We start from the raw sequence: 9007 nt of genomic DNA, 5'->3' as shown, positions 1-9007 counted from the left end.
TTGTTGGTGCTGTGTATCCTCCGATTGGGGGGGTGGAAATCCAAATGAGGAAGAAACGGGTTACCCTTCCGTAGGCCTCTAAACTATTCAAAAATCTGAAACTTTTTGGAATGATTTCTCCACCACTAGAGGAATGGGATGAAACGGATGAATCAGAAGGGGAAGACGATGATGTTAACCCGGGTAGCCCACGGCCGCTGAAGATCCAGGATCCAGTTTGCTCGCTAAACAGTAATCCGGCTGACATCGAGGAGAGAGAACAGTACTTTGCTTCTCCAACACCGCCACGAAAATACAGACATCGTTGCACGCATTGGATCACTACAACCACTACAACCACTTAGAAACTTTTAACTATTTTCTGTTTCACAATGTTTTGGAGTAGTACTCCTCTGGTTTCTTAAGTGTTTTGTAAGACATCAGTTATTTACTTTTTAATAAGATGGGAAGGGGACCCCGATAAGCATCCCCCACCTTCGGGTGTTTTGACCAAAAAAAAAAAACCCTAAACCCTAAACCCTAAACCCTAAACCCTAAACCAAACCAAACCCTAAACCGGCCAAACCCTCTCAACTTCTCATTAGAAGTGTGTGAGATTTAACACACTAAATCTCCCACCACCAAACCACCACTTTTTGAGCCTCACCACCACCACCAACAGACAGCCCACCTCCTCCTCCTCCGCGGCGTCACCGCCGCGCCGCCGCCGGCCGGTCGCCGGAAAATTCCACCGGCGAGTGAAGCCACACGCGCACCACCACTAGATGCGCCTCTGAGAACCCGTCACAACCATGGTGGTTTCGCTCTGAACGGCCACCGGACGTCACCGTACGCGCCCGTCAAAGTTGCAGAAATCGCGCCCAAATCGCTGCTGATTCGCCGCCGGCTTCTCTCTAAAAATCCGGCCGTTTCCCGGCGAGTTACCGGCCGCGTTATATACCATTTTGATCGGCTTGATGAGCTCTACAATTCCCCTCAAACAATTTGAGGTTTCATGCACGCACGACGATGGGCTAAGTCCTCGACCACCGATCACTTCCGCCGTCGATTCTCCGCCGTCACGGCGACCCACGGTCGCGGACCACCACGGTTGGAATCCTCTCCTCAAGGCGAGTCGATTGGGACCGGTTTCGTCAAGTTTCATCACCTGTGTGCCGAGTTCTTGCAAATCTCCCGTTCGCGCAATCACCGCCCGTCGCACCGCCGTTCCGCCGCCGTCCGCCGTCGGTTCACTGGCGGAGCTACACCATTGCAGTCGCCTCGTCATGGAGAAGCCTCCCGTCCGCCCAGAAATCGACATCGGAGCTCCGGCCGCAGCCTCTCCTCCGGCAGCCGTCGTCCTTGAGCCTCCTTTGACCGAGTTGACTCGGTCAACGGTCAACCCTCCTTTGACCGAGTTGACCCGGTCAACTCAGTCAACCGAACAGATTCAGCACCCGTCTTCCGCAATTCCGACGTCGAATCTTCCGAAGAAAACATTTGCTGAAGTCCTTGCACCAACACGGGCCTCGAAAACTGCAACACCGGCACCGCACAAATACTTCCCTGCAGACTTGCCATCGCCCGGTATCGGTACAGTTTTGACAGGCGACAAAGGTCCAACATTGCTATTCACAGATGCTGAGACCGAAGTCCTTGCAGCTCCATTCAAATTTGCACTCGTGGGCAAATTTTCCTCGTACAGCATGCTGCACAAACTGATCGCGGGAACTGGCATAAAAAATAAATTCACGGTTAGTATGCTAAATAACAGGCATGTCTTAATTTCATTATCCTGTGAAGCAGATTATACTCGCCTGTGGCTGCGGCGTATTTGGTATATCCAAGGGTATCCAATGCGCGTTTTCAAGTGGACTCCTACTTTCACACCGTCAAAGGAGTCATCAATTGTACCGGTTTGGGTTAGTTTTCCGGAGCTACCAGCACATTTGTTCCGCAAGGATGTTCTATTTACGGTGGCGAGCATGATTGGAACTCCTCTGCAAATTGACGATGCCACACTCAATCAGTCCAAGCTCTCCAAGGCAAGGGCATGCATTGAATTGGATCTTCTCAAACCGCGCCTTGAGGATTTTCAAATCCAGATTTGTGGGGCAACTATTGTTCAGCGTATTGAGTACGAGGATATCCCACACTACTGCTCGTTGTGCAAACATGTTGGGCATCGAGACTCAGACTGCTATTCAAAAGGCGATGCTCCCAAGCCACCTCCCCGGAAGCAGAGCAATCGTGCTGGAAAGAAGGTTGCTGAAGAGTTCGGGCGAGGCAAAGCAGTGGCAAAGGAAACTGGTGAGAGCTCAAAGATGATGGACCAGCCTGCAAAGGACCCCAGGTACCAAACTGAACACAAAACTGATTCTATGGCTAGCGTGGATTAAAATATTGTTTCTGTTGATATTGCTAACACCACATGTGAGGAGGGAAAAATGGGTTATGAGAATTCGGAAAATAGAATGGCTGAAGAAAATTGGATACAAGTGGGAAATGCTACCATGCTTCTCCAACAGAATCAAGATGAGGGCGAGAGTTTGGTCAGTAATGCCAAACCATTAAAGATCTGCGACCCGATTTGCTCGACCAATCGCAACCCTGTCGATACAGATTCGGCAGAGCAGCTGCTACAGGAACTGGCCTCTCCGGCCAGACTGCCTAGGAATCAATTTCGCGTAGACGAGATACCGGAGTACCTGGTCAGGCACACGGAGGAGAAAATTCGAGTTATGAAACAGAGGAGTGGCTCGTGCGGTCCAAGAATTCAGACAGATAGAATCAAGAAAAAATGGAAGAAACAAAAAACCTGATATCGTATCACAATGTAAAGGATTAGTACTCCTCCATTTATCTTTAATTGAATTTATGTTGTAATTCTGACTGTGCTTTATTTTTAATAAAGATGGGATGGGGACCCCGATAAGCATCCCCCACCTTCGGGTGTTCTGATTAAAAAAAAAAACCCTAAACCCTAAACCCTAAACCCGAAACCCTAAACCCTAAACCCCAAACCCCAAACCCCAAACCCCAAACCCCAAACCCTAAACCCCAAACCCCAAACCCTAAACCCTAAACTCTAATGATTCCGACTTCTCCTATCTTTGGCTGAGAAGAATTTGGCACATTCAAGGATTTTCGATGCGCATTTTCAAATGGACACCGTCGTTCACACCGGCTCAGGAATCCTCTATTATTCCGGTTTGGGTACGTTTTCCTGAACTCCCAGCTCATTTGTTTCATAAGGATGCTCTATTTGCGGTAGCAAACATGATAGGAACACCACTTCAAATCGATGACTGCACGTTGAATCAATCCAAGCTCTCTCACGCTAGAATTGGCATTGAGATTGATCTTACAAAGCCACTTGTGGAGGGTTTCAATCTACAAATCAATGGAGTCGAAATTCATCAGAAAGTGGAATATGAGCAACTTCCAAAATATTGCAACCTTTGTAAACACGTTGGTCACGACGACTTGGAGTGCTACACAATGGGCAATGCCCCCCGCCCCCCTCCACGAGCCAAGAAGTCAAAAGGGAAGGAGACAATGGGAACGGAGGAACAAGTGGTGACTGAAAAAGCCAAGACATTTGAAAGGGGTGAATGCTCCAAAAGCAGGTATTCTACTAACCTCTCTAATGACAATGTTGATAGTGGTAAACATGGTGAGCATGATGAGCATGATGATAACATCGTGATGAATGATGAGCATGTTGATATTACCTGTGAGGTCGATAAAATGGGTGAGGAAACTGTGGAACATATTGTGGAGACTGATTTGCCTTTCGATAATTTGGTTGTGGGTGATGTATATTTTCCGATTGGGGGAGTGGAAATCCAAAAGAGAAAGAAACGGATTAACCTTCAACAGGCCTCCAAACTCTTCAGAAGTCTGAAATTTTTTGGAATGACTGCTCGACCACTGAAGGAATGGGATGACACTGATGAATCAGAAGGGGAAGACGATGATGTCAACCCGGGTAGCCCAAAGCCGTTAAAGATCCAGGATCCAGTTTGCTCGCTGAACCTTAATCCAGATGCAACAGAGGAAGGAGAACAGTTCCTTGTTCCTTCTCCAACCCCGCTACGAAAATACAGACATCGCCGCACCCACTGGGACAATGCAACCGCTTAGAAACTTTTAACTATATGTTGTTTCTCAATGTTAAGGAGTAGTACTCCTTCCTTCATGCTTTCTTAATGTAATGTATCTGTTATTTACTTTTTAATGAAGATGGGATGGGGACCCCGACAAGCATCCCCCACCTTCGGGTGTTTTGATTAAAAAAAAAAAAAAAAAAACCCTAAACCCTAAACCCTAAACCCTAAACCCTAAACCCTAAACCCTAAACCCTAAACCCTAAACCCTAAACCCAAACCCTAAACCCTAAACCCTAAACCATAAACCCTAAACCCTAAACCCTAAACACTAAACCCTAAACCCTAAACCCTAAAAAACCCTAAACCCTAAACCCTAAACACTAAACCCTAAACCCTAAACCCTAAAACCCCAAACCCTAAACCCTAAAACCCTAAAACCCTAAAACCCTAAAACCCTAAAACCCTAAAACCCTAAAACCCTAAACCCTAAACCCTAAACCCTAAACCCTAAACCCTAAACCCTAAACCCTAAACCCTAAACCCTAAAAAACCCTAAACCCTAAACCCTAAAAAACCCTAAACCCTAAACCCTAAAAAACCCTAAACCCTAAACCCTAAACCCTAAAACCCTAAAACCCTAAAACCCTAAAACCCTAAACCCCAACCCCAACCCCCAAACCCCAAAACCCCAAACCCAAAACCCCAAAACCCCAAACCCCAAACCTTAAACCCTGTGGTGTTGGGTTGGAGGCATACTTGGGAAGGCCATGATGATCATCATTAGAATTGTGATGCAACGCTGAAATGGAGCATGGAGCTTGTCTGCCTATCTTTTCTTGGTATGAATAGTTGTTTGGGGACCCTCTTTCGATTATGTACAGTAAAATAACTTAAGAAATGCCATCTTAAGTTGATACTTGAATGATTTTTTGACAAAATTGACTTTAATTTCTTATCAAAAAAAAACCCTAAACCCTAAACCCTAAAAATCTGTGGAGTCTCAGAAAAGGAAAATTTTCATTTTGGTTCGATAACTGGATTGGTCAGAAACCCCTCTATGAGATAATGCCGGACTTAGAGTGGAACACAATTCCTGTCAATAGCTACTGGGAAAATAATTCTTGGAGTGTCGCAAAACTGAGAGAATTGCTCACAGCAAACCTGGTACATCAAATTTGTCAGATTCCGCTTGACGTTGACACCATTGATACACCTCTGTGGAAGCTGAGTGGAGATGGGAATTTTAGCATGAAAGTCACATGAAACTCACTGAGACAAATATGGAGACTTATCAACAACAAACTCCCAGTTGATGAGAAACTCCAGAAAAAAAGGTATCCAATTGGCCACTAAGTGCTCTTGTTGTAATCACGTTGAAAGTCTCCGACACGTGTTCATTGAAGGCCTTGGAGTTAGGTGTGTGTGGGAGCATTTTGCCAAAAAATTTAACATGAACCTTCCTAATACTGATAAGATCGTGCTCCTTTTTAACTATTGGAGGATATCAGCTTTGGGGCAAAACCAAATCAAAATGATTGTTCCCCTGTTTATCATGTGGTTTGGTTGACTCGAAAGGAATGACGTGAAGCACCAAAATAAAAATTTCAACTCGGAATGCATCAAATGGAAGGTCCACCAACACACAGTCACCACTTTCAAAAGCAAAACGACCAAATACATCAATTGGAAAGGGGACCGATTCGTGGCGAAATCCATGGGACTCGAGCTTGGATCAAGCTACAAGTCTAAAATCAAGATCGTTAAGTGGGCCAAACCGGAGCTTGGATGGGTCAAAATCAACACAGATGATGCCTCTAAAGGAAACCGGGCACGTGCTGGAGCAAAAGGAATTGCAAGTGATGGGGAGGTAGGAGTTATATTTGCATTTTATGAAGTTCTTGGAGAAACAAATAATACGTTTGCGGAGGTTTTCGCCCTGTTTAAAGCCCTCCAACTCTGTCAAACTGAAAACATTCCACGGATCTAAATTGAGGTTGACGCGAATTGCATCCTCCATCTCATTCAGCAATCCGAGAAAGCACATTGACTACTTAAGCACATGCTCACACACATTCGCTTGATGCTGAAAAATGTGGTGTACAAAATCACGCATATCTACTGAGAGGGGAACAAAGCAGCTGATTATCTTGCTAACCTCACATGCTCTACAAATAGCTCTAAACTCTTGAGAGGAGAGGAGCTCCAAGGACTACTCGTGGGGATCATTGAATGTGATCGACAAGAAATACGTGAATCCTCAAAATTTTTAGGGAGTCCTCTGCTTTCTCATTTTTCTGCTGTTTATTTCTGCTGCTAGTGCGCCTTTACTGTTGGCTTTCCCTTGTTGCTGCAGATCTTTGCTGCTGCTGCTGTCGTCCTTCTCTGCTGCAGTGCTTCTGTTACTGCTGTTCTTCGCTCCAAACAGCCACCTCCTGCTGCTGCAAGTTCTGTACTGATGCAGCAAACTCTGCTTGTTGCTGCAAATTCTGCAATGCTGCATCAAACAGAGGTTTTCTTCTTGTTGTTTTTCTACAGCTGTTGTTTTTCTGCTACTGCTGCAGGCGCAGTCTCAGCTGCATAATAGTTCGTCGACAAGCACCATCTTGGGAGATTCAAAAAGGGAGTTTTTCTTGCAATGGCCCCTAATTTACTGTTTTCCTTTACCCCTAACAGTGTTAACTTTGTGCAGATTAATAGGCTATCAGTGATTGGAAACCCACAGCCATATGAATGCTCCAACAAAAACCTTCAGCTGGCCATCCTTTGTGGTCGAATAAACAACCCTCAGGTTAGTCACGGTTGCGAGCCCATAACTGAAGGGAATTCATGGAAATAGCTATGTTGCTGCAGCTGCTGTTTTGGCCTTGTTGAAGCAACTATTGGTGCTGCTGCAGCAAGCACCCTCAAACGGCTCTAATGTGATGAGGATTCATCTCAGTTCAGGGAGTTTTCTAAACCGCTCCTATCATTTGTCATGCTCTCAATTAACTTTGGTTCCTGCTGCAGATGGACATACTGGTACCACCTATTTCTGCCTCTGCTGCAGCAACTCTGTTGTCTCATAAGGTTGGGATTTTGTCAGAATTTTCTGCACATCCCCGGTCATCGATTGCCCCTGATGTACAGTCACTCCTGTGTATTAGAGCGCTTCATTGGCCTCTTTCTCTTCGTTAAAAGCTGAAAGGTTCGCGATCTTGCGACCTTTCATCTCACAAATCGGGGAATAGGAACAAAAGCACTAGGCTTCATTGATGGTCTCATTCATCACCTCTTTTTTCAGCTTACACGCTTTGTGACTTACTCTCTTCTTTCATAAGGCTCACGTTAGTTACACTTGCACAATCACTTATGTTGGTCCTACACTCAAAATACATACTCTCTCTATGCACCCCATTTTTTGTTATCTTGGTGGCACATTGGTTCATGGTTGTACTTTGGCTCCCCAAATCTCTTAGCTCAAAATCAAGTTTTTTTGGTTTCAATTAATTGAAGTGTTTCAACCCTTTTCAATTGTTCAAATTAACCCAATGCTCTGTTGTCTATCTTGGATGCAATATTGGATCTTTCTCTCTGTCTTGAACTTTATTCTCTGTCTTGAACTTTATTTCCCAAGAGCATGGAACCTTCTATGGTGTTTGTTTGATGTTTTAAAGGAGCAAATTTTGTTGGTGGCAAAAACGGGTTTGGCAGAAAATGAAGAAGAAGGAAAAAGCAGGAAACAGATGAAAAGGAGAAGGAAGAAAGAGGGACAAACGGCAAAAGAGAAAGGAAAAAGGAAAAAGAAGAAAAAAAGAGAAGAAAAAGAAAAAGAACACATTGGGCTGCTACTCTAATTTTCTTGGAACAATAGTGCTGGGCTGCTTTTTTTCAGAAATGGACCAAATAGAATTGGTCTGTAGACACCCCTTCCTCGCTGGGCTGACTCTGCATTGGGCACGCTGGGCTGTGCCTTTTCTCTAGAACCGTGTAACTGGGCCGAACCATTTCAGCTGTTTTTTCAATACTGGGCCACTACTGTTGCTTTGGGCTGCTCTTGGATGCTCATGCTCTTGTTAATACTGGGCCACCTTCTAATCGGGCCGCCAACAGCAAAACACATTGGACCTTCAGCTTGAACTTCAAGTGGGCTGGCCGTCTGCGGGCTTCATCTCTTGGGCCTTTCATCAGATGGCCTCCACTACTTTTGGGCAATTGGGTTTTGGAATTTCATTTTTTGGTTGCCAATATTTTTTGGACACATTTTTGCATAGCCCAAACACTTATTTTTGTGGGTGTTTTGTAATTACGTAGGATTGTTACATATACAAAATATTTTGTACATTCTCGATGATATCTAGAAGGAACGGGGATCCCGACCTATTTAATTAAAAAAAAACCCTAAACTCTAAACCCTAAACCTTAAAGGGAGACTTGTTGCTCAAGAAACGAATAAGGAGGATTCTTATCTACAATTCCATCTCTCTCGCTAGCGCCGACGGATTCCCCTCAACAGGACTCCTATTTTCATTCATTTCTATTTTTACCCATCCTTAAATCCGAAGCTAACTTAAGCATTGGAGTGCTAACCCTTTGTTTTGCAGGTCCTTCTTCTTAGGAATCCTTACTCAAGTGGTCCAAATCCATCTCAAAGATCTAAGGACTCTGGACTCGTGCTAAAATTGCACGCATCAAATATATATAAGTAAAATAATATTTTTATTGATTAAAAATTATGCTCAGATGCACATGGGGCTCGTGTAGTGCATTGTTCGCCCTAAGGGGGCTATTTTGCTCTACTTCTAACAACATATGAAGATAAATTATTTTTATTTTTTTCACAAGAGAATAATATTTTTAATTTTTAATTTTATATCATATAGAATATAACATCAAATATATTAAAAAAGAACTTTTGCATATCTATATTTTTTTTCCTT

Source organism: Sesamum indicum, linkage group LG8 (assembly GCF_000512975.1).
Source record: "Sesamum indicum cultivar Zhongzhi No. 13 linkage group LG8, S_indicum_v1.0, whole genome shotgun sequence".
NCBI lineage: Eukaryota > Viridiplantae > Streptophyta > Magnoliopsida > Lamiales > Pedaliaceae > Sesamum > Sesamum indicum.
Note: the sequence above shows the minus strand (reverse complement) of the source record.